The sequence below is a fragment of the Acomys minous genome, assembly GCF_964271855.1.
Source record: "Acomys minous genome assembly, chromosome: 16".
NCBI classification, from domain to species: Eukaryota; Metazoa; Chordata; class Mammalia; order Rodentia; family Muridae; genus Acomys; species Acomys minous.
This window is the reverse complement of record NC_140498.1, coordinates 40428276-40454287: the sequence shown is the minus strand read 5'-3', so window position 1 is coordinate 40454287 and position 26012 is coordinate 40428276. Positions and strand designations below refer to the sequence as shown.

General features: G+C 45.6%; 1 protein-coding gene across 1 annotated transcript in view; it reads left to right on the top strand.

The window, feature by feature from the left end:
* Positions 1–953: 953 nt before the first annotated feature.
* Positions 954–26012, top strand: part of MEIOB (meiosis specific with OB-fold) — a 59796-nt gene continuing 34737 nt past the window's right edge. Inside the window, exon 1 of the mRNA XM_084761635.1 lies at positions 954–1352. The gene's annotated coding sequence lies outside the window, so the exon portion shown is untranslated. The remainder of the gene's footprint in view (positions 1353–26012) is intronic.

Here is a 26012-nt window from a genome sequence, read left to right as displayed (position 1 = left end):
GATTTTGATCCCCAGGACCTATGTGGTGAAGAAGAGAACCAACTCCCACAAATAGTACTCTGACCTCTACACCCATAAACACCCCACCGCATACATACACCACACATGCACACACACCCATACACACCCCATCCCACACATGCACACACACACATGCTCATACACAATACATTAAAAAAATATGTTTTTTAGGCCAGGTGGTGGTGATGCACACTTTTAATCCCAGCATTTGAGACCAGCCTGGTCTACTGGTCTACAAAGCGAGTCCAGGACACAGGACAGCCAGGACTACACAGAGAAACCCTGTCTCAAAATAACAACAAAAACCAAAAAAAAAAAAAAAGAAAAGAAAAAGAAAAAAGAAAAAGAAAAGAAAGAAAGAAAAGAAAAACTATTTTTTTAAAAAAGGCAAAGTCCTGCTATGTAGCTCAGGCTGGCCTCAAATCATGACAATTTTCTTGCCTTGGTCTCCCAAGGACTGGAACTGCAGGAGTGAGCCATCATGCCCGGCTTACCTTTGCTCCTTTTTAGGGGGAAGGGTTGAGATAAGATCATGATATACAGGCCAGGCTGGCCTTGACCTCTCCATCCTGCCTTAACTTTGTGACCACTGCATGCCTGAGAGCTGGATTACAGGAGTGAGCCGCTGCGCTTGGCTGGTGCTTTCTGTGTAATACTGGGTAGCATTCAGCGTGGTGTACTGTTATCCTGGACCTTACCAACAGGTTTGGAGGGCCGTTTGAAGCTGGCAAAACTGTATAGATATTTTGCATAATACACACCTGTGACCTACTTATTGAGAAGCCTATACTGGATCCCACCCCAGAAATTCTGGTTTGATTGGTCTAGGGTGTGGGCCCGGCTCTGTCAAGTTCAGGTGATTCCCGTGCCGTTGCAGCCCTGGCGGAGGGCTTGTTCTTCAAGCCTTCTCCTGAGAGTCCTGGGAGGGCAGAAAGCAGGGGTCAAAGAGGGCGTACCGGAGGAGGAGGGAGAGGATGCTGAGCAGCAGGGAGGGACAGGCTCCGCGGTTTTTGCACGTCACAGCTGGAATCTTTTAGGTGATACTTTGAGAAACGGCCCAGGGAGGCTTACGGGCAAGGAGGGTTTTCTGCTGCTGCCGCCAGAGTCTCCCCTGCCTGGAGTTTGTTAGACTCGGCCCTCTGCCCTCCGGCTTCTCCTCCTAGGTTGCAGAGTCAGAGTCAGCCTCATAACGAGGCTCTCCCGGGACTTCTCGACACATTTGGAAGATGCGCGGCACAAGCTGAACACGGTGCTGCACACCTGCAAGCCCAGCCCTTTGGGGCAGAGTCAAGAGGACCAGGGATTCGAGGCCATTTTTAGGCCACTTTCAGGTTTGGAGCATCTCATTGTAACACTTTCATCAACTGATCTCTTTTGTAAGAGAGTTTGTTTCGGTTGTTTTTGGTGGTTTCTACCCACTAGATCAGGCATCGCTATGTATCTCTAGCTGCCCTGGAATTCTCTCGGTGGACCAGGCTGGACTCAAACTCTGTCTCTGCCTTCCTGCTGGGATTAAAGGTGTGGAACGCTACATCTGGCAGTGTGTGAAAGATGCTTATTGGGTTTGTTTGTTTGTTTGTTTGTTTGTTTGTTTCGAGATAGAGTTTCTTTATGTAACAGAGGCCTGGCTGTCCAGGACTCATTTTGTAGACCAGGTTGGCCTCGAACTCACAAAGATCCGCCTGCCTTTGCCTCCCAAATGCTAGGATTAAAGGTGTGTGCCACCACAGCCAGGCTCTGACTTTTTTTTGTAAACTATTTCCTTCCTTCCTTCCTTTTTCTTTCTTTCTTTCTTTCTTTCTTTCTTTCTTTCTTTCTTTCTTTCTTTCTCTCTTTCGTATATATACAGTGGCCTCTCTGCCTCTCTGCATGCACACCTGTACACCAAAAGAGGCAATCAGATCACACTATAGATGGTTGTGAGCTATCATGTGGTTGCTGGGAAGTGAACTCAGGACCTCTGGAAGAACAGACAGTGCTCTTAACCTCTGAGCCATTTCTCCAGCCCATAAAAAAGTTTAAAGATGACGTTTACTTTTTAAAAAATTTCTCTCTCTTTCTCCCTCCCCCCTCTCTCTTCCTCCTCTTTCTCCTCTCTCTCTTTCTCTCTGTCTCTGTCTATTTCTGTTTCTCTCTCTCTCTTGAAGATAGGGTTTCTTGGGGGCCGGAGAGATGGCTCAGAGGTTGAGAGCACCGACTGCTCTTCCAGAGGTCCTGAGTTCAATTCCCAACAACCACATGGTGGCTCACAACCATCTATACTGGGATCTGATGCCCTCTTCTGGCCTGCAGGTGTACATGCAGGCAGATCACTGTATACCTAATAATAAATAAATAAATCTTTTTTAAAAGATAGGGCTTCTCAGCTGGGCATGGTAGCACACACCTTTAATCCCAGCACTCAGGAGGCAGAGGGAGGTGGATCACTGTGAGTTCGAGGCCAGCCTGGTCTACAAAGCAAGTCTAGGACAGCCAAGACTACACAGAGAAACCTTGTCTTGAAAAACAAAACAAAACAAACAAACAAACAAAAAAGATAGGGTTTCTCTACGCAGCTCTAGCTGTCCTGAAACTCACTATGTAGACCAGGCTAGCCTCCAACTCAGAGATCTGCCTCTGCCTTCCAAGTACTAGAATTAAAGGTGTGTACCACCTGATGACAACTTTTACTTTAAATTTTTGTATGTATGTATGTATATGTATGTATGCATGCATGTATGTATGTATGTATTTGAGACAAGGCCTAATTATGTATTCCAGGCTGGCTTTGAGCTCACAGCAATCCTGTTACCTTAGCCTCCAGAGAGCTGGGATTATAGATATGGTTTACTACTCCAGACTTTAAAAAAAAAAAAGCTTATTTTATTCTAGAAAGGAGCTCAGTGCAGCTGGCCTGGCCTTGCTATGTAGACAGGGGTGACCGTGAACTTGCAAGCGTCTTGCGTCTGTGAAGGTGCTGGGACCACAGGTGAGCACCATGGCGCTCAGCGCACGTGGTGTTGGGTCAACCACGGGCTTCCTGCTTGCTAGAAAAGTTCTCTACAGACTAAGCCATGTCCCCAGCCCCTACAAACAACTTCTAGGCCTGTCTTATAGATTTATTTGTATTGATGGTAAAGGCAGCAGAACTATATCTCATGCTTGGATGGAACTTTTTCACCTCTGTCTGTCACCACCACCACCACCCGACAATTTCATGCTTAAGCCATGCCTTTCTCCTGTTAGGAACACCATACAGCACTTCTGTACTATTTTGCTTATCTTTTTTTTTTTTTAAAGATTTATTTATTTATTTATTATTATGTATACAGTGCTCTATCTGCATGTACACCTGCAGGCCAGAAGAGGGCATTAGATCCTAATATAGAAGGTTGTGAGCCACCATGTGGTTGCTGGGAATTGAACTCAGGACCTCTGGAAGAGCAGACAGTGCTCTTAACCTCTGAGCCATCTCTCCAGCTCCTATTTTGTTTATATTTATTTATTTATTTATTTATTTATTTATTTACTCAGACAGGGTTTCTCTGTGTAGCCTTGGCTGTCCTAGACTTACTTTGTAAACCAGGCTGGCCTTGAACTCACAGCAATCCTCCTGCTTCTGCCTTCAGAGTGCTGGGATTAAAGGCATGTGCCGCTACGCCCGGCTTATTATTGTAAATTTTTGGGTCAGGCTCTTATGTAGCCCAGGCTGGCTCAGAACTGATCACACTATGTAGCCAAAGACGACTGTGAAAGCTTCCACAGTGCTGGAATTAGAGACATTTCCCGTGATACCAAGCTTCTCCAGTTATTTTGAAATATACAATAAATAGAAGCTATAGTCACTTTTACTGCACCATAGAATGCTAAAATCTACATTTCCTATTTAACAGAGTTTTGGTCTTATTATAACTTAGTCTGAGCTGGGCGATGGTGGTGCACGCCTTTAATCCCAGCACTCAGGAGGCAGAGGCAGGTGGATCGCTGTGAGTTTGAGGCTAGCCTGGTCTACAAAGCAAGTCCAGGACAGCCAAGACTACACAGAGAAACCTGTCTCGGAAAACAAAAACAAAAACAAAAACAAAAACAAAAAAACCAAAAAACAGTCTGTCTCCGTCCTCCAGGCTGTAGGAACCATTATTTGTCACTCTGCTCTCTTCTTCAGGCCTGCACCTGGCTTATTTCACTTACTATAATAGGACTGTTTTCTGTGATGGATAAAGCAGGCTAGAATTGGTGCTCGGCCAAGACTTGGTTTAGCTTTAGCACTGTTGACACAGCCTAACCAGGAACAGAAAAACACCTGGAGCCACCACCTGGAGCCACGGGGCCTCCGGTGGTGGGAAGTTCCTTAAGGGCGGCAGGCACAGGCTCCCAGGAGCAGTAACGTGCACGTGAGCTTACAAACGAGGGAGGAATACCTGTCTGTAGAGTCATTTTCTAAGCACGGGGAAAATTCTTAACAAAACATTTCTTTTAAAGGACTAGAAGCGGAACCTTGTGGAGGTCACTTGTGCTGTTGACTCTCTCCAGCACAGAACGGAGTGCGTTAAGATCCGAGAGGCCCTTCTCTGAAACTCGAGGTTGTCAAAGGAGTGGAGGGTCAGTCATCCTGCAACGTGTGTATATCCTCAAAGGAAAACACAATCCAGATGCTCTTAAAATATGCTGGAATAGAGCCGGGCATGGTGGCACACGCTTTTAATCCCAGCACTCAGGGAGGCAGAGGCAGGTGGATCACTGTGAGTTCAAGGCCAGCCTGGTCTACAAAGCTAGTCTAGGACAGCCAAGGCTACACAGAGAAACCTTGTCTCAACCGCCCCCCCCCCAAAAGTTAGTCCCAGCACTCGGGAGGCAGAGGCAGGTGGATCTCTGTGAGTTTGAGGCCAGCCTGGTCTATAAAGAGAATTCCAGGACAGTCCATGCTACACAGAGAAACCCTGTCTCGAAAAACCAAAAAATAAAATAAAATAAAAATTAAAATAAAAAAAAAAGAAAGAAAAAGATATGCTGGAATAACTTCATTCTGCTTTTTTGAATGCTTGTTTGTTTATTTAGGTTCTTTTTTTTTTTTTTTTGAGGCAGGGTTTCTCTGTGTAGCCATGGCTGTCCTGGAGCTTGCTTGCTCTGTAGACCAGGCTGGCTTCACAGAGATCCACCTGCCTCTGCCTCCCGAGAGTGCTGAGATTAAAGCCGTGAGCCACCACCTGGCTTGAATATTTATAACTATTTCCGCTACTCTCAGTCATTCATACAGTGCTGGGTATTGAGCTGAGGGCCTTATGTATGACAGGCAGACACTCTACTAATTCAGCTACACTGCCCAGCTCCCCTTATCTTTCAAGCATCAACATTAAGACCCTCAATAAATATACATGCCTCATCAGTATTGCACAGCTGGGAGCACACTTGAGGATCTCACCCATGTGGACTGGCTCCCCGTGCCCCCTCCCCCACCTTTCTTTCTCTTTTTAAAAACATACTCTTCTCTTATACAATGTACCCTGACCACAGCCTCCTCTCCCACCACTCCTCCCTGCCCTCTTCACTGCTCCTCTTCCCCAAATCCACTGCCCTTCCATTTCCCTTCAGAAGAGAGCAGGCCTCCCAGGGATACCGGCGGATCACGGCACAACGAGATTTAATAAGACTAGACACCAGGGGGCTGGAGAGATGGCTCAGAGATTAAGAGCACTGATTGCTCTTCCAAAGGTCTGAGTTCAAGTCCCAGCAACCACATGATGGCTCACAACCATCTAGCATGAGATCTGGTGCCCTCTTCTGGCCTGCAGGTGTACATGCAGGCAGAATGCTGTATACATAATAAATAAATAAATCTTTTTAAAAAAGACTAGACACCAGGGCCAGGCAATGGTGGCACACGTCTTTAATCCCAGCACTTAGGAGGCAGAGGCAGGCTGACCTCTGAGTTCAATGCCAGCCTGGTCTACAGAGGAAGTTCCAGTGTAACCAGGGCTACACAGAAAAACCCTGTATTGTTAAAAACAAACAAACAACAAACAAAGACAATGAAATGATTTCTAATGATATTCTGCTGTAGTCAAAGATCGGTGTGTTTAGTGCTGGCTAGTTTTTGTTGTTGTTGTTGTTTTTGTTTTCGAGTCAAGGTTTCCTTGTGTACCCCTGGCTGTCCTGGACTTGCATTGGCTATAGGACATTTTCTGAAATAGTGATTGATGCGGGAGGGCCCAGCCCATTGGGGGAGGTGCCATCCCTGGGCAGGTGGTCCTTGGTTCTATCAGAAAGCCGGCTGAGCCGGCCATGATGAGCAAGCTAGTAAGCAGCACTCCTCCATGGCCTCTACATCTGCTCCTGCCTCCAGGCTCCTGTCCTGACTTCCCTCAGTGATGCAAGTGTAAGCTGAAATAAACCCAAATTGTTTTAGCCATGGTGTTTGACACCAACAGTAACCCAGTGAGGACACCACCCATTTCCTCCCTCCTCTGTCACTGAGGCTGGACCAAAAGAGGAAGTACTGCTTTCTGCCTAAGGGGTCTCAGTGCAGGAGGAACAAGATTTAACAGTTCAGGGCCTGGGATTTCTTCAGTTCAGCCCCATCTACCTGTGGCCCAAAGTGAGTTCAGGAAGACAGCAGAATATTTTTCTATAAAGACCTGTTTAATCAGGCTCATAAGGAAGTGTCTGCTGAGCGCTGGAGAGACAGCTCAGGGGTTAAGAACTTGCTTGGCGCACAGGAAGTCCTGGGTACACGTGATGGTGCACGCTGTAACTTCAGGACAGGGTAGGTTGAGGCAGGAGGATCGGGAATTCTAGGTTATCCTCAGGTACATATGAAGTTCATGGCCATCCTGGGCTACATGAGACCCTGTTTCAAGGCGGGGGCGGGGGGGGGGCGTGGAGGTGGGGAGAAAATATCTGTGGAAGATATCATTAAGGCTCATGACAAAGCAACTGGAGAGACAGCTCAGCAGGTGAGAGGATTTGTTGCTCTTGCAGAGGACCTGGGTTCAATTCCCAGCACCCACCCACATGGTGGCTCACAAGCATTTCCAACTCCAGTTGTAGGGGATCTGATGTCTTCCTCTGACATCATGCACATCAGGCATGCATGTGGCGCACACACACAATACATTAGGGCACAACTCTCACACACTTAAAGTAGTCTTTGAAAAAGTAACCTATGGGGCCTGGAGAGATGGCTCAGAGGTTAAGAGCACTGCTCCCTCTTCCAAAGGTCCCAAGTTCAATTCCCAGCAACCATATGGTGGCTCACAGCCATCTATAATGAGATCTGGTGCCCTCTTCTGGCCTGCAGGTGTACATGCAAACAGAACATTGTATACATAGTAATAAATAAATAAATCTTAAACGAAACAAACAAAAAATGACCTATGACAAAAATCAAACAGTACCCCAGACTCTGAATCATGAGGGGAAATATAACTTTGAAAGACAGAGCGCAGATGTTTTGTGGTGCCTGAGCATCGCCTAGAAGGTCAAAGCATTTGGGGTGAGCCTGTGGTACCCCTGAGTGTACTCCCAGCCGCCCTCTCTTCCTCTCACTAAGGCCTCTTGCCAGACCTCTACAATCTCTGAGAAGAAGGAAGTGCTGGGACCAGAAAAGGGGAAATATGATTTAAAAAAAAAAAAAAGAAACCCAAAAACCAACCAAAACAAAACCTCAAGCCCTGTGCTATCTGTGTATTCTGCTTTGTTTTGTTTTCGCCATGCTAGAGATTGAATTCAAGGCTTTGCACATGCCAGCCGAGCACTCGTCACTGAGCTGTGTCTTCAGCCCCAAGATGAAGCTATTAAATTAATATTAATTAATTTGTTTGTTTTCTGAGACAGGATTTCTCTGTGTAGCCCTGGCTGCCCTGGAACTCACTCTGTATACCAGGCTGGCCTCGAACTCAGAGATCTGCCTTCTCTGCCACCTGAGTGCTGGGATTAACAGCGTGCATCACCACTAACCTGCTAAGTTATTTATTTGAGATAGGATCTCACTATGTAGCATGAGATAGCCTGGAACTGGCTCTGTAGATCAGGCTTGCCTTGAATTCACAGAAATCCACCTGCCTCTATGTCCTCAGGCCTGGGATTAAAGGCCTGTGTCACCATGCCTGGCAAAGACTGAGCTTTTAAAAGGACAATAAATACTTTCTTAAACCTGTTTTGAGACAGGGTTTCTCTGTGTAGCCCTGGCTTTCCTGGAACTCATTTCGTAGACCAGGCTGGCCTCGAACTCATAGAGATCTGCCTGCCTTCGCCACCCATCTCCTCTGTGGGAATAAAGGCATGGGCCATCATGCCTGGCGATAAATATTTCTAAAAGCCCCAAACAAATGGAACTCTATACATCTCATGCAAGCCATAGACAAGCCGTGCAGGACCACACTGCACATGAGTGTCTCCAGCTTTATCCCCCCGCAAAGAGACCACAGGAATTTCAGATCCCAAATGGCATCTCTGATTTCACCAGATAACCCCTCTGCTCCTCTTTCCAGTGTGCACAGTGCCCTGATTTTTATGTAAGGAAGAGAAGCCGGTTCCCTGCAAAGCCTCTCACCGAGTCTCTGTAGAGAACTTCCAGGAGAGGTTTGTGTATTTTTAGCCAGCAGTGTGATCGGCAGTGCCACCTTTACAATGAAGTAGATTGCCAGAAAAGATACTGAGGTGTTTCCCTTACCATGAGTCTACTGTAGAAGGTTCTGGATGCCCAGGAAACTATAATTAGAACATGATTTAATTTTCTTTTTAAGAATTCATCATGTTGTTTAATTACACCTCCAACATGTCACATAGGAGGGCCATAACAAGAGTACATGATTTAATTTTAAACACCACACATAGAACTAAGTAAATCTCAGACATGTCTAGCATAGTCCAGGATCCTGTGAGCAAAGCTTGGCTTCCCCTACTGAGGACAGAAAATGAGTGAGCAGGTTCCAGAAGCTCAGAGGTCCGTGGAGGAGGCTGTGACCTTGGTCCTCAGTGGCATCTTTGACAGGGTCATAATAATGCAGCAAAATTGTGGCATTAATTAATGAATGACACTAACTTCGGCCTCTTGAGTGCTGGTATCACAGGAATGTGCCCCCACCACTGAACTCGACTTGCCTGTTTTTTTTAAATTAGTGAAAGATTGGAGAGACGGGTCAACAGTTAAGAATACTTGCCGGGGCGGTGGTGGCACACGCCTTTAATCCCAGCACTCGGGAGGCAGAGGCAGGCAGATCACTGTGAGTTCAAGGCCAGCCTGGTTCAACAAAGTGAGTCTAGGACAGCCAAGGCTACACAGAGAAACCCTGATTTGAAAACCAAAACAAACAAACAAACAAACAAACAAAAAAGAATACTTGTTGCTCTAACAGAGGACCCAAGTTCAGTTTATAGCACCCAGATGATGGCTCACAACCATCCAAAACTCGGGTGCCGGGGAATCTGATACTCTTTTCCAGGAATGCATGTAGGCCACAGGCGTGCACGTGCACACATTCATGCATGTAAAATAATGAACTAAATAAATCTTAAAAAATAAGTTCAAGGTCATCCTAGGCTATAGTAAATTCAAGCCCAACCTGTGCTGCATGAGACTAAGACTCTGTTTGTTTTTTGGGAGGAAATTGAGTATGGAAAGCAAAATATATGCCATGGTTGCTATTCAAACAGACTGTAGTAGATAAATAAATACATGAATTCAATAATCAATAACCCAAGTTTTGTTTTGGTTTTGGTTTTTCCAGACAGGATCTCTCTGTGTAGCCTTGGCTGTCCTAGATTTGCTTTGTAGACCAGGCTGGTCTTGAACTCAATGATCTGCCTGCCTCTGCCTCCCAAGTGCTGGGATTAAAGGCGTGTGCCACCATGCCCAGCTCCCAGCCTCTATTTTGAAGCAATGTAAAAACATCTGTCTGTCTGTCTGTCTATCTGTCTATTATGTGTGCTCTCAGGTCTGCTCGTGAATAAGCCAAAGCAGGAGAGGTCAGAGGGCAACTTGCAAGAGCTGGTTTCTCCTTCCACTGTGTGGTCTTGGGGATTGAATCAGGGTTAGGCTTGGGGGCAAGTGCCTTTACCCTCTGAGACATCTTGCTGCCCATTTAAAAAATAAAGTTGAACTGGGCATGGTGGCCCATACTTTTAATCCCAGCACTTAAGAGACAGAGGCAAGTGGATCACTGTGAGTTCAAGGCCAGCCTGATCTATGTAGTGAATTCCAGGATAGTCAGGACTATGTAGAGAGATCCTGTTTCAAAAAATAAAATTGAGGTGAAATTTCTACCACATAATATCAAATATTAACCATTTTAATGTGAATGGTGCTGTAGTGAGAATTTGTGAATTTTGGGTTTTTTAAAACACATAAATATTATTATTATTATTATTAAAAGATTTATTTATTGTATATGAGTGCTTTATCTGCAGAAGAGGGCGTCAGATCACATTATAGATGGCTGTGAGCCACCATGAGGTTGCTGAGAATTGAACTCAGGACCTTTAGGAGGAACAGGTGGAGCTCTTAACCACTGAGCCATCTCTCCAGCCCTAACACAGAAATATAAGACTGTGTTTTCATTTTACTCCCAGCTGCGGGGATGTGAGGCTGCTTCAGACTGTCTGCAGCAGCTGACTATGATTTGCCTCGTGCTCCAGCAGAAGAGTGGTTTTGCCAGCTGCAGAAAGTTTCTGTGATTATGTGATGTTTGGAGTTCTGGGGACTTTTCAGAGGGTATATAAATACTAGAGCCCTGAAGGGGGGTGGTTGTTGGTTATTCAGGGGGGTTGTTTGTGGCTTGTTAATAGTCATGCTCAAAGAAGAAACAAGAAGGAAATTAGATTCCCTTCTTTCTTGCTTGTCTAGTGATCAGGAGTGAAACGGGAGGGAGGCGGGGCAGATAAAGGGTGAGGAAGAGAAGCACCCACAAAGACGCTAAACCCAGCTAGACAGTGCCTTAGCATGTCAGCACTGCCAGCAGGATTAGCTCCACTTCCCAGACTCACCGGCCACTAGGTGTCCGCCTGCCCTCCTCCACCACATTGTCCCACTCCTTTCCTTTGGCTGGTCTTCGCTTTCACTCCACCCTTCTAATATTTAAAGTTTTAATGAGCAGCCAATCAAAGCTAATGACTCTTAGATATTAGGCCATGTGCTTTTAGGCACTCTTCTTCTTCTTCTTTTTTTCTTTTCTTTTCTTTCTTTCTTTCTTTCTTTTTTTTTTTTTTTTTTTTTTTTTTGTTTTTTGAGACAGGGTTTCTCTGTGTAGCCTTGGATGTCCTGGACTCAAAGGACTCCTCAAACTCAGTGATTCACCTGCCTCTGCCTCCCGAGTGCTGGGATTAAAGGCGTGTGCTACCACGCCCAAACCCGGCAATATTCTTTTAAATTGTTTTTTATTTATGTGCATGTGTTACTTGCTTGTGTATAGATACATGCATGCATGCAATATGCCCAGAGGCCAGAAGAGGGCACCAGACACTCAAGAACTGGAGTCACAAGTCGTTCTACACCTCCATATGGTGAACCTGAATCCCCTGCGAAGTCTTCAATGTCTCACAAGATCTATGAACTCCAAACTAGAGAGTCAGTGAAGGAGCCAATAGTAACTGTGAAGTCTCAGAGTGAAAATTAAACATGGATGAGCATAGCTGTCATGTTTCTATCCTCCAGCCTTTGAAGCCATTCTTGCCAGGCACGGTGGCACACACCTTTGCACACACTTTTTTTTTTTTTTTGGAGACAGGGTTTCTCTGTGTAGCCTTGGCTGTCCTAGACTCACTTTGTAGACCAGGCTGGCCTCGAACTCACAACGATCCGCCTGCCTCTGCCTCCAGAGTGCTGGGATTAAAGGCGTGCGCCACCACGCCCAGCCATCTTTGCTAGCTTGCTTTCCTTCTTTCTTTCTTCTGTTTTCTTTTCTTTCTCCTTCTTCTTCCCCCCTTCCTTTCTCTCTTTCTTTTTCTGTTTTTGGTTTTTCAAGACAAGGTTTTTCTGTAGCCTTGGCTGTCCTGGACTTGATTTGTAGACCAGGCTGGCCTTGAACTCATTGAGATCCACCTGCCTCTAACTCCCAAGGGCTGGGATTAAAGGCGTGCACCACCATGCCTGGTTCTACTTTTTGTTTTTTAAATAAGAATGTTCGGTTGTTCTTTTATTAATTTTTGAGAATTTACTTGCTGAAGCTTTAGTCATAGCTCACTGTTCACCCCCTTCCCCCCAGGGTCTCTCTGCGTAGCCTTGGCTGTCCTGGAATTCACCATGTAGACCAAGCTGGCCTGGAATTCAGAGAGATCCACTTGCCTCTGTCTCCCAAATGCTGAGATTAAAGGCATGTGACACCATGCATGGCCCCAAATTTACTTATTTATTTATGAGGTGTATATTGCCTGCATGCATATTTGTGAACTTCATGTGTGCAGTTCCAGAGGAGGCAAAAAGAGAGTGTCAGATGTCCTGACTGGGAATACAGATGATTTCCAGAGACCATGCCATTGCTGGGACTTGAACCCAGGTCCTCCAGAAGGGCAGCTTGTGCCCTTAACCACTCAGCCATCTCTCTAGCCTCTGCTTTTGTTTTTGTAATTCACACTCTATAATTACAATTTCTTGCTTTTATGGCACCACCCAATAATATTAAATGACAGAGCCTCTCATTTCACTTAATGCAATCTTTTTAAATTTTTTTCTTGCTTGTTTTGTTTTTCAAGACAGGTTTCTCTGTGTAGCCCTGGTCATTCTGTAGACCAGGCTGGCCTTGAACTCACAGCAATCCACCTGCCTCTGCCTCCCAAGTGCTGCGATTAAAGGCGTGTGGCACTACTACCTGCCCTGGAAATGATATTCTTTACCAGTTCCTTTATGCAATCTTGTTTTTGTTTTGTTTTGTTTTGTTTTGTTTTTTGAGACAAGGTTTCTCTGTGTAGTCTTGGCTGTCCTGGACTTGCTTTGTAGACCAGGCTGGCCTTGAACTCACAGGGATCCACCTGCCTCTGCCTCCCAAGTGCTGGGATTAAAGGTGTGTACCACCTTGCCCAGCTCCTTTATGTAATTTTTATCTGTTCTTTCTTTTTCCTGCTGGGGATTTTCTTAGTTACATGAATTGGTGGGCAAGCATGGGTTTGAATCAAACACTTCAGAGCATGGCTACTTCAAAAACTGGGCTAAATTAGGCTGGTGATGTAGTTAGCTTGGTAGAAGTCTATGTGGCACACACAAGGCCATGGGTTCGACCCCCAGCATCGCCTGTGCTGGCTGTGGTTGCCCATGTCTGTCATCTCAGTCCTCCGAAGGTGGAGGCCGAGGGATCAGAAGTCAGTGTCATCCTCCTGTGTGCGGTGCCAGCTCATTCCCCAGTGATGAATAAGTTAGTTTCAGGGGTCCGCACCTGTAATCTCAGCACTCCCCAAGTGGAGGTAGGAGGGTCAGGCGTTCAACGTCATCCTGGGTATAGGGTGTTTGACTAGTTCTGTGAGAACTTGCCTCCTTACCCCAAAAGAAAGAAAGAAAGAGAAAGAAAGAAGAGAGTGGCTTGGTGAGTAAATGCTTTACTGTACTCACAACTTTTCCCTCTAGAGCATCGTTTTGTTTGTTTTTAATTTTCAAGTTTCTCCACTGCCTTACAGATGCAAGGAGAGTGAGGCACTAAATATATCTCACTTACTTGAGAGCTGGCAAAACATGAATGAAACTATGTGACATTCGAGGTCTTTATTAGCCAGTGGCCGAAAGTCTTTGAAACCATTTCATCTGTCATTGGCATTCTGCGAGTGCGTGACCTAAAAATATCCGTCGGCTCCCCAGCAGGCCATTTGTCAACAGCATGGTGTAATTATAACGAGCTTTATTGACATCATAAAAATGGGATGCCAGGTGGTGTCCATTTCCACTTGTCTAATTGAAGAAATGAAAGATCTTGTAATGCGGAGTGAACTCGGCCATCTGTCAAGCAACAATACAATTTTGTCATAGCTGTGACCTTGACTCCTAAGATGACCATTGAAGAGGAACAGAATTTTTATGATGTGAGTGACTCAACTGACTTGTTTTAGTCTTAGCTCTAATGCCGACAGAGAGAGTGGACCACTTTATCATTATTTCTTCAGCACTCCCTACTCTAAAGCTGGGTGAGTAAATCAGTTGGAGTGCTGTCTAAAATCGTAAGTGAGGTACTGAAAAAAGCAGAGAGTAAGGGCTGGAGAGATGGCTCCATGATTAAGTGCCACCACATGGCAGCTCACAAATGTCTGTAATTTCAGTTCCAACAGCTCTGACACTCTCACGCTGAAATACAATTAAATAAATTTTTTAAAAAAGAAGAAGCAGGGAGTCATGAAATTATACTCTACAGCGTTTTGTTTGTTCATTTCGTTTCTTTTCTCTTTTCGTTTTTTTGAGGCAGGGTTTCTCTGTGTAGGCTTACCTGTCCTGGATTCCCTTTGTAAACCAGATGGCCTCGAACTCACAGAGATCCGCCAGCCTCTGCCTCCTCAGTGCTGGGATTACAGGCGTGTGCCACCACACCTGGCTGTTTGTTCGGGTTTTTGTTTTTGTTTTTAAAGATTTATTTATTCATTATTATGTATACAGTGCTCTGTATGCATGTACACCTGCAGTCCAGAAGAGGGCACCAGATCTCATTATAGATGGTTGTGAGCCACCATGTGGTTGCTGGGAAGTGAACTCAGGACCTCTGAAAGAGCAGACAGTGCTCTTAACCTCCGAACCATCTCTCCAGCGCCCCCAGCTGTTTGTTTTTGAGACAGAGTTTCTCTATCTTAGCCTCAGCTTTCCTGGAAGTCACTCTGTAGACCAGGCTGGCCTCGAACTCAGTGATCTGCCTGCCTCGGCCTCCCGAGTGCTGGGTCTAAACGTGTGCGCCACCACCGCCTTGCAACAACTTTCTGAAGTTAGAGTCAACATATGTAAACACATGTTTTTTAAAAATCAGAGATTTTCTATAAAACTGTAAATGAAGTTCTGGTGCAGACCATTTTCTATCCTTATGACTCAAGATTCATGTATCAAAAAAACCCCATTTATTTAAAAAAAAGTGTGTGTATGTATGTGTGCACATGCTTGTGTGCGTGCCTCTGTGTGTGAGTGTGGGTGTATGTGTGTGTGCCACACATGTATATGTGTACCTGTCAAATCTAGAAGAGGGTGTCAGGTCCGCTGGGTCTGAGTTAGTCAATTTTACACAGCACCACTAAGGGTCCTAGTAACTGAACTTGGGTCTACAAGCGCATCAAGTGCTCTAACATTGAGACATCTTGTCAGTTCCCTCACTTTCAAAATTTAAGCATGAGCTGAGAAGCAGTATCCCAAAATTTGGGATACTGGTGAGGTGATTTTCATAGTATATTTTATTTCTTTTGCCCCACCCCCAAGACAAGGTTTCTCTGTGTAGCCTTGGCTGTTCTGGACTCGCTTTGTAGACCAGGCTGGCCTCAAACTCACAGCGATCTGGCTGCCTCTGCCTCCCGAGTGCTGGGATTAAAGGTGTGCGCCACCACGCTCAGCTGTGAATTTTATTTCTATAAAAATGAATATATTACCCAGCTGGTGTGGTGGCGCATGCCTTTAATCCCAGCACTCAGGAGGCAGAGGCAGGTGGATTGCTGTGAGTTCAAGACCAGCCTGGTCTACAAAGTGAGTCCAGGACAGCCAAGGCTACACAGAGAGACCCTGTCTCTGGAAAGAAAGAAAGAAACAAAGAAAGAAAGCAAGCAAGCAGGCGGACTGTGTCCCACGTCTGACAGAGTGGATCCACGCAGTGTTTTCATCAAGTTGCAGGAGGATGATGCTCCTGGGGTCTCAGCTGTAGACTGGATGAGCACTGAGGAAGATCTCAAAAACAGGACACGCTTGAAGCTTCTGGGCTTTGGCGCTCTCCCAACGTGCGCATCACTCAGACCCACAGTTGGGAATGAATTTCAAAACATCACATGGAAATGAGCTGACTATTTTCTGCCATTTTTATAATATTTTCAAGGAGCCTGGAGACAACACATTTTGTTTTCTTATATCATTATCGTGTATGAGAGTGTGTGGGTGCACATGCTACAGGGAGTCTTTTCTGTCTTTCCACCGTGTGTTTTGGGGATCACTCAGGGCAACCTGACTTGCTTGCAGGGCACATACCTCCACCCGCTGGCACATCTCACGGGCTCGCCTGTCTCCTTAGTTCTCTTTAGACTAAACAGACAGGGCCAACTTTATGCATGCCCATTGGTTTACAGCAAACTGTAGACCATTCCTGGCTCTCCACAGTTTGGAGACTCCGCTGAGGATGTCTGACACAGTGCAGTGTAAAAGAATGACATTTTCTCACATCTGCAAGCTCTTGGGAAGTGTTGAAACCCCCTTAGCGATGAGAAGAGCAGCGTCTACTAAAATGTCATATGAAACAGTCTGTGATTCATGTATATGAAGTTCAAGAACAGGGGAAATGATGACAAAAAATTCTGGTGTGCTGGTAACTGCTCCTTGCCAAGTGATAGAAAATGTTCCTCCTCAGGATCGTTCATTGTGCTATATGTGATTTTTGTAGCAATCTTCCTACCTCAGTCTTCAAATGTGTTGGAATTACAGGCATGAGCCACCACTCACTAGTATATTGTATGCTATATATTTTTATGTAAACATGTAGCTACAAGACTTTTTACCAGCCTTATACATACAGTTCATATGAGAATTATCTAATAGAAAAATTAAAACTAGAAGCTATTTTATTTTTAAAAAAGATTTATTTATTATGTATACAATGTTCTGTGTGCATGTACACCTGAATGCCAGAAGAGGGCACCACATCCCATGTGGTTGCTGGGAATTGAACTCAGGCTCTTTGGAAGAGCAGCCAGTAACCTCTGAGCCATCTCTCCAGCCTTAGAAGCTATTTTAAAGTCACAGAAAAATTGAAACACTAGCTCGGAGTCTGCATACACCCACTCCCTGCCCCCAGCTATTGATGCCTTACGTTAGTACTATGACATGTGATGTAGTTAATAACAGACGACCCAAGTTCTGTTCCCAGCACCCAAACCAGGCAGCTCACTGTAACTCCTGCTCCAGGGCACCCAGTTCCTTCTTCTGGCCTCAGCAGGCAGCTCACACAAGTGGCATCTGTACACACACACACACACACACACACACACACACACACACATACACACATACACACACTTTTTTTTTTTGTTTTTTGAGACAGGGTTTCTCTGTGTAGCCTTGGCTGTCCTGGACTCACTTTGTAGACCAGGCTGGCCTCGAACTCACAGCGATCCACCTGCCTCTGCCTCCCGAATGCTGGGATTAAAGGCGTGCGCCACCACGCCCGGCGATACATACACAGTCTTTCTTTCTCTTTCTCTCACATGAATAGAAATAAATCTTTAAAAAAACAAGAATGTCAGGGGCTGGAGAGATGGCTCAGCGGTTAAGAGCACTGTCTGCTCTTCCATTCCCGGTAACCATATGGTGGCTCACAACCTTCTATAAGGAGATCTGGTGTCCTCTTCTGACCTGCAGGTGTACATGCTGATAGAACACTCATATACAATAAATAAATAAAATCTTAAAAACAAAACAAAAAATACAAACAAACAAACAAAACCCCAAGAACTTCATATTGATGATCACAAAAGGAAGTCCATAGCTAAGTTAGGCTTCCTTAGTGCCTGTCCCCGTGCGGGGACTCCACCCAGGACCCCACCAGGACTCTAGTTTTCATAAGTCATCTTGCTTCTCTTGGCTGTGACCAAGTCAGATTTTCTTTGTTTTTGGTGGCCTGAACAGTTTTGGGGGAATGCTGCCTAGGAAGTTTGTAAGACGCCTCTCTAGCGGAATTTGTCTCTTTTTCTTTTCCTTTTGACATGGGGTCTCAGGTAGGCCACACTGGCTGGCCTCGTGCTGGATAAAGTAACAAAGGGTGACCTTGAACTTCCGATCTTTCTGCCGCCTTCTCCCAAGGGCTGGGATTGCAAACATGTACCACTGTACCCATTCTTAGATTTATGGTTTCATAATGACGAGGCCTGGCACGGGTCTGGGGAGGCTTGATAGTCCTTGGTAAAATGTGCTTAAAAATTATTCTGCTCATCATGTGTACCGTGTTGTGTTGGAGGTAGGTGAATGCAAATCCTAAACTGCCGTGAGTATGGGAGTGTGATCCTAAGAGAATGTCTATCAAGCTGTCAGTTAATGGCCTGTTGACCATTCAGGCAAGAGGGTGCCCACCCAGCCTGGCGCAGTAAGTCACTGCAAAGCTAGGCGCATCCTCTCCCACTGACGCCAAACAAGGCAACCCGGTTAGGGGAACACGATCCAAAGGGAGGCAACAGAACCAGAGAGGGCCCTGGCTCCAGTTGTTGGGGGATCCACAAGAAGGACCAAGCTGGGCATCTGCTACGTATGTACAGGGCGCCTAGGACCAGTCCGTGCGTGCTCCTTGGTTGGCGGTTCCGTCTCTTTAGTTGACTCTGTAGGTCTTCTCGTGGAGACCTTGACCCCTCCCCCTCCCTCAGTCATTCCCCCGAGTCCTCGATGGGATTCCTCGAGCTCCGTCTAAAGTTTGGTTGTGGGTCTCTGCTTCTGAGTGAAGACTTTCAGAGGAGTTTGCTAGGCTCCTGTCTGAAAGCACAGCACAGTCACCCAGTGTCAGGGGTTGGTTCTCTCCCATGGGATGGGTGTCGAGCAGGGCCCAGTCTTTGCTTGGCCGGTCCCTCAATCTTGGCTTCATCTTTGTCCCTGCACGTCTTGTAGGCAGGACACGTTTTGTGTCGAAGGTTTTGTGTGTGTGTGTGTGTGTGTGTGTGTGTGTGTGTGTGTGTGAGAGCGGGTGTCCTTATTCCTCCACTGGGAGGCCTGCCTGGCTACGGGAGTACAGATGGCCACCACACGCTCCATATCCCCCGCTGTGAGGAGTATCAGCTAGGGTGATCCCCGTAGACCTCCTGGGGCCTCCCCTAATCCCAGATCTCTGGCAAATCCCAGAGGTGTCTCCCCACCTTTCCATCTTCTCCCCCAGCCTCTGTCATCTCCCCCCTCCCTACTCTTAATCCTCACCCCCCTTCCCCTCCCTTTCCCTTCTGCTACCCAGTTCCCTCCATCCATCCACCCCCAACGGCTATTTTATTCCCCTTTCTGAGTGAGATTCGAGCACCCTCCCTTGGGCCCTCCTTGTAACTTAGCTTCTTTGGGTCTGTGGATTGCAGCATGGTTACCCTGTACTTTATGGCTAAAACCCACTTATTCGTGAGTATATACCACACATGCCTTTTGGGTTTGGGTTACTTCACTCAGGATGATTTTTTTTTCTAGCTCTATCCATTTTAAAAAACAGTGGTTAGATGCCACAAAGTAGGTGGCAATGCCTTAACCATGTGTGTGTGTTTTTAGGCCCAAGGGCCTCTTCCATGCTTGCCAAGGGGAACGCTAACTTTCTTTCATACAACACAACTTTCTGGGTTTTAATAGACAACTGAGAAAAGAATAACAGAGGAAGGTAAAGAGGAACATATGACATTTAAGGTGTCAGAAAAGGGCTGGGCATGCTGGCGTATACCTGACATCTCAGAGCTTAGGAGACTGAAGGAGAAGCAGAAAGTCAAGGCCAGCTTGTGTTACACAGCAAGACTCCCCAACCTCCAAACAAAAGGGTCATAAAATCAATGCAACAAACAAACAAACAAAAGATTTGTTACTGTCTCCTGAGCAGGAGTTAGGGGCACTCCTCACAGAATGTCAGTCGGGCCCTGGAAAAGCACAGATTGATACTCTCTTCCCAGGGGATACTTGTCTGTCCTCGGTGACAGTTCTCTGCTTCTTTTGTGTAATAGAATCTCTACTAAACGTAGGGAAGATGTCATCAGGTATGGGATCACGTGACACTTCAGACACTCTTGTCACCAGGATGTGGCTTTCTTATTTTTCCAGAACACACATGACCCTGCTTATCTACATTTTGCATGTCACTCTAAGGCTCCAGAAAAGCTAAGTGGATCTGCTAGGATCGTCCAACAAATCATAGGCTAGCAAGGCAGGCAGGCAAGCTGTAGAACGCATTTCAGCTCAGCTCCCACCCCAGCTCACGGTTTCCCATACACACTCCCACGGGGAGTGTCCTTGCCGTCTTTGCACAGCTTGGTCATGTGCTGTGTGGTCCAAAATTATTTGTAATTTGTTGTGTTAATGTTTCCTGGAGAGACATGAGCATATGCTCACTCGAGATAGGGCAGCAGCAACAGACTAAGTAAGGATTCCATCTTTGTGAGCCAGGGTTTGTTGAGCTGCTTACAGGAGATTGGGTGAGGGGTCGCTTACAGGAGAGTGGGTGAGGGGTCGCTTATAGGAGCATGGCTTAGGGGTTACCTTCAGGAGCCTAGGTGACTTCAGAACAGCTGTGTCCTGGAAAAGTCCCACCCAGGCATGGGTAATAACCTCCTGAAAGCTGCAGAGATGGAGTCTCGACTTCTTTTTATCTTCCATTCTGTATTCACTCCAGCATTCCCAAGCTCACGCGCAGCTGCGGCAGAATTGCAGGCAGCTGGAAAGAGGCACAGAAGTAGAGACTGAGCTTTAGGGGTAGGGTGGGGGTCCCATGACTCTCCCCCACTCCTGCTAGGGACCACAGAGGCCCTCATCTTGTGAGAGGCTCAAGAGCACAGGAGCCAGGCATGCCTTTAATCCCAGCACTTGAGAAGCAGAGGCAGGTGGATCTCTGTGAGTTTGAGGCCAGCCTGGTCTACAAAGTGAGTCTAAGACAGCCAAGGCTACACAGAGAAACCCTGTCTCAGAAAAAAAATAAAAGAGCGCAGGTAATCAGGGCTGTTCTGAGTAAAATGCCTGAAGGACTGGGGGACAGCATTCCACAATGCAGTGGTTAGCTGATTAGCCCAGCGGAAGGGACCACATTAATAGTGGGGGTTCTGAAGTAAGCATGATTTCAGAGGCTCCTTTCTAGGCAGAGGGATGACGGAGACTGAATCCCAAAGGCTGGACACTTTTGGATTAATTTTCATCCCACTGGGTTTGCCCAAACCTTTCATTTGACAGGCGAGGAAGATAAAAGTTCAGAGTCCTGAGTGACACTGCCAATTAGTGGCAAAGCCGAGCTTCTGAACAGACACAACCTGCCTTTGCCTTTCTACCATACATGATAGCTCCCAAGAAACTCCATTTATTCTCTGATTTCAGAAACTGTGGGATAGAGCAGTTCAGATACAAGAGGCCAAATAAATAAACAAACAAACAAACAAATAAAAAGATATGGGACCTGACTAGTGCACACTGAATTAAGCATATTGGGAAACAATCTAGTGTCCTTTTCTCAGCAATAATGTAAAGATTGAGTATTTTGTGCTGAAAGTCTTCCCTCACCCCCCTCAGCACTTACCAGGAACGTGAAGGGCACAGATGGTGTCTCAGGAGCACTGACCCTGAAGGGCCCTAGTAGGCCCGAGCATAGCAAACAAGGTGTTGACTGGTTTTGCCTTTTACCCTTCTCCTCCTTACTAAAAACCACTAGATTCCATTCCTAAAGCTAGTCCCCAAGGTCTATTCCCTTATTTGGTCACTGACTCATTCCTGAGACTAAACACCAAGATCCAACAATCAGAATTTGCCAGGCACGGTGGCGCACGCCTTTAATGCCAGCACTCAGGAGGCAGAGGCAGGCAGATCGTTGTGAGTTCAAGGCCAGCCTGGTCCACAAAGTGAGTCCAGGACAGCCAAGGCTATACAGAGAAACCCTGTGTGTGTGGGGGGACAACTCCTTCCCCCCAAAAAAAACCCTCCACTCCTATAAAACAAAACACAAAACTGCTTGCTTGCCATTGCTGTTTGCCTTTGCAGTACCCCCTTCCCACTCCTGCGTGACCCCACTTGACCCTCTAGGGCTCAATAAATTTCCTGTCCTGAGAATTTGGTGTCTGGCTGTGTTCTATACTGACCCAAGGGGCTATCCCACTGTGTAGTCCCCTAGCATTTATTTTCTTTCTTCCTTCCTTTTTTTTTTTTTTTTTTTTTTGGTTTTTTGAGACAGGGTTTCTCTGTGTAGCCTTGGCTGTCCTGGATTCTCTTTGTAGGCCAGGCTGGCCTTGAACTCACAGTGATCCACCTGCCTCTGCATATGCTTTTTTCTTACCTGAAATTACTTTGGACTCCCAGATCAAACTGAGTGGTAGCTGTCACTCGTCAGGATACAGCGACTTCATTCAAATAGCACTTACAAATGCATCCTAGAAGTAAGAACTAAGTCACAGGTATGATACATTCTTACCATACAAAAGTGGATTCTGTTTGGGGAGGCTCTTCCGTTTTTCAAACTCAAGCAGCTATGTCAGGTCTCCTCCCAGAACATGTGGGGCTGGTAAAACAGTTTAGAGAGCAAAGGAGCTTGATGCCAAGCCTCATGGCCTGCGTTCTAGCCCCAGGACCCATATGGTAGAGGAAGAAAAGCAACTCCTATAAATTGTCTCATGATGTCAACACACATGCCATGATGCCTGGACACACACACACACACACACACACACACACACACACACACAATTTTTAAATGACTTCGCTTTTTCAAAACCTTTATTTAGCCAAGCACAGTGGCACATACCTATGATTCCAGCACTCTGGAAACAAAGGCAGGTGGATCTATGTGAGTTCGAGGCCATCCTGGTCTACAAAGAGTGCAGGACAGCCAGGGCTACACAGAGAAACCCTGTCTCGAAAAACAAAAACCTTTGTTTGCTTCTTCCTTTTTTGTTTTATTTTTTTCGAGACTAGATACTGTACTTGAGCTTGCTGAGTTTGGTTCTGTCTATGAGACACAAGCTAGAGTCACCTGGGAAGAGGGAACCTCCTTCAAATAAGACCCAGTGCAATGGGGATGCCATGGAACCTATGAGAGAAGACCATCAGATTGGCTCACAGGCCAGCCAATGGGGCAAGGGCCCAGCCCACTGTGGGTGGTTCTCTCCCTGGGCGGGCGGCCCTGGGATGTATAAGAATGCAAATTGAGCAAGCCAAGAGAGCAAGGTTTCCAGACTGCTCGTTCCTGTTTTGAGTTCCTGGCCTGACTTCCTCTGACCATAGAATGTGATGTGGAAGTGTAAGCCAAAAACCCTTCTCTCTCCAAGTTGGTCCTGGTGTTTTTCACAGCAATTGAAAGCAATTAAGACATGCCGTTTAAACCGGACGTGGTGGCACATGCCTTTAATCCCAGCACTCTATCCAGGAGGATCGCTATAAGTTCGAGGCCAGCCTCGTCTACAAGGCGAATCCAGATCAAGCCAAGAAACCCTGTCTCAAAAAGTAAAAAAAGAAAGAAAGAAAGAAAGAAAAGGGAGTTAAGGATGACCTTAAACTCCAGATCCTTCTGCCTCTGCCTCCCAATGCTGTGATTGCAGGTGTACATTACCATACTCTGGGGCTCTATAGGATTTTTTAGAATGTTTCTTGGCCTTTTATTCTCTCTCTCTCTCTCTCTCTCTCTCTCTCTCTCTCTCTCTCTCTCTCTCTCTCTCTCTCCCCCTCCCTCCCTCCCTCCCTCTCCACCCCCCCCCCCGCCCCTTGTTTTTATTTTGTTTTGTTTTTTGGTTTTTCGAGACAGGGGCTCTAAGTTAGCCTTGGCTATCCTAGACTTGCTTTGTAGACCAGGCTGGCCTCGAACTCACAACCACCTACCTGCCTCTTCCTTCGAGCGCTGGAACTAAAGGCGTGCAACACCACGCCTGGCTGTTTTGTTTTGTTTTTGTTTTTTAAAGACATGGTTCTCTGTGTAGCCTTGGCTGTCCTGGACTTACTTTGTAGACAATGCTGGCCTTGAACTCATAGCAATCCACCTGCCTCTGCCTCCCCGAGTACTGGGATTAAGGCATGTGCCATCAAGTCCAGCCATGGCCAGCTTTTACTCTTACTCTTTTGGGGCTGCTTTGTTTGTTTTCTTTCTTTTTTTTGTTTTTTTGTTTGTTTGTTTTTGTTTTTGTTTTTTTGTTTTTCGAGACAAGGTTTCTCAGTGTAACAGTCCTGGCTGTCCTGGATTCACTTTTGTAGACCAAGCTGGCCTTGAACTCACAGCGATCCACCTGTCTCTGCCTCTCGAGGGCTACGATTAAAGGCATGTGCCCCATGTCTGGCTGCTTCTTTCTTTCTTTCTTTCTTTCTTTCTTTCTTTCTTTCTTTTTTTTTCTTTCTGTTTTTTGAGACAAAGTTTCTCTGTATTGGTTACTTTGTTTCTCCCCCGCCCCCCTTTTTCTTTTTACTTTTTGTTTTTCCAGACGGGGTGGCTACTTTGTTTCTTAGGAAGACCTTTCGAGCACTTTTAAGACAGCCTTGAATCCACTGTCCCAAAAGATTCCCTTTTGCTCACTCCTCTTAGCTCTTAAATCGCTTCAATTTGCCCCCTAAACTTGATCTCCATATCCAGTTCTTGCAAGCTCCCTGACAGCTTAGGTTGTTTCCTTTCTCAGACAAACATTTGTAAAGTTTATATGTATACAGAAGCTGTGGCAACACACCTACCATCAAATTAAAGGTGACTAGTCCCTAGAAGGAGTGAGGATTGGTGAGTGAGACTAGTCATGCCAGCAAAAGCTGCTGTAATTGCAGCCCTTGGGAGGAATATTGTAGATATGGGATCAACAGAAAAAATTTGTAACTATAAGGTTTTCCTGTAACTCATTAAATAACTGTACACTTTTTCCTACTGATTAGTATGTATAAAGTTTATTGGACATGTATATACTCACACACACACACACACACACACACACACACACACACACACACACACGCACACTCTGTCTTCCTTCTGTGATAAGCTCCCTGATAGTTTGACAGCTTTTTGCCCTCGGGAGGTGATGACAGAGCCACCTACCATTTCTTTAGCCAGACACACAAGCTATTTCAGCCCTGACCTTTGCTCGCTCATCCTTGACTTCTACAGTAAGTGGCAGGGTCTAGGCTTTCCTTGTTCCTATTTTTGCTCATGTATGTCCAAACTATGTTGACAGGTCAATTCTTAAGAACAAGACAATTACACAGAATTTCTGAACCAAATAGAGGAAATCAATTCTTTGTGCAAAAAAAAAAATGATATTCTTAATTTTATTTATAATACAAACAATGTCAGGATTCTCGGTTTGTATTTTGAAACATCATATCTTAAGAAAAGCCTGTTGTATTTGGATGAAACTGATTCCTCTGGCTTAATTTCACATAGCTTTCAGCAAAAGTTAATATTCTAAAACACTACAAAATACAAGCAAGAATTTGAAGTAGTATTTCCTCATAGAGACTCCTTAAAATGTATAAAGATGCCTTTATATTTAAAAAATCTTTTTCTTTAAAATTGTCTAAAAATGACAGTTTATTTTTTGGGGAAAATCAAAACTTTTTGTCCTTTTAAAAACAAAGACTTGGGCCAGGCATGGTGGCCCACACCTGTAATCCCAGCACTCAGGAGGCAGAGGCAGGCGGATTGCTGTGAGTTTGAGGCCAGCCTGGTCCATAAAGTGAATCCTGGACAGCCAAGGCTACACAGAGAAACCCTGTCTCAAAAAATCAGAAACAACAACAACAACAACAAAAACCAAACCAAACCAAACAAAACCCCAACAAAAACAAAACAAAAAGAATTAAAGAAAGAAAAGAAATTGAAGTTGACACATGCAGACCATCCCAGCACTTAGTAGGCGGAAGAAGGCGGATCAGAAGTTCAGGGTCATCCTAGGTTACCTAGTAAGTTTGAGGCCAGCATGGGCTACATGAGATCCTGTCTCAAAGTCAAAACAAAAGAATAAATAAATGATAAAAGACAGAGAGACTAGAAAGCGATACAGAAAGAAACGTTTACATTTTTAATTTATTTTGTGTATATGTGCACACATATCAGGGCAACACACACACACACACACACACACACACACACACACACACAGAGCACGTGTGCAGGAAGTCAGAGGACAACTTGTGAGATTCAGGTCTTGCCTTCTATCACGTGGGCTCCCGTAGCTGAAGTCAGGCTGACGAGCTTGCACGGCAG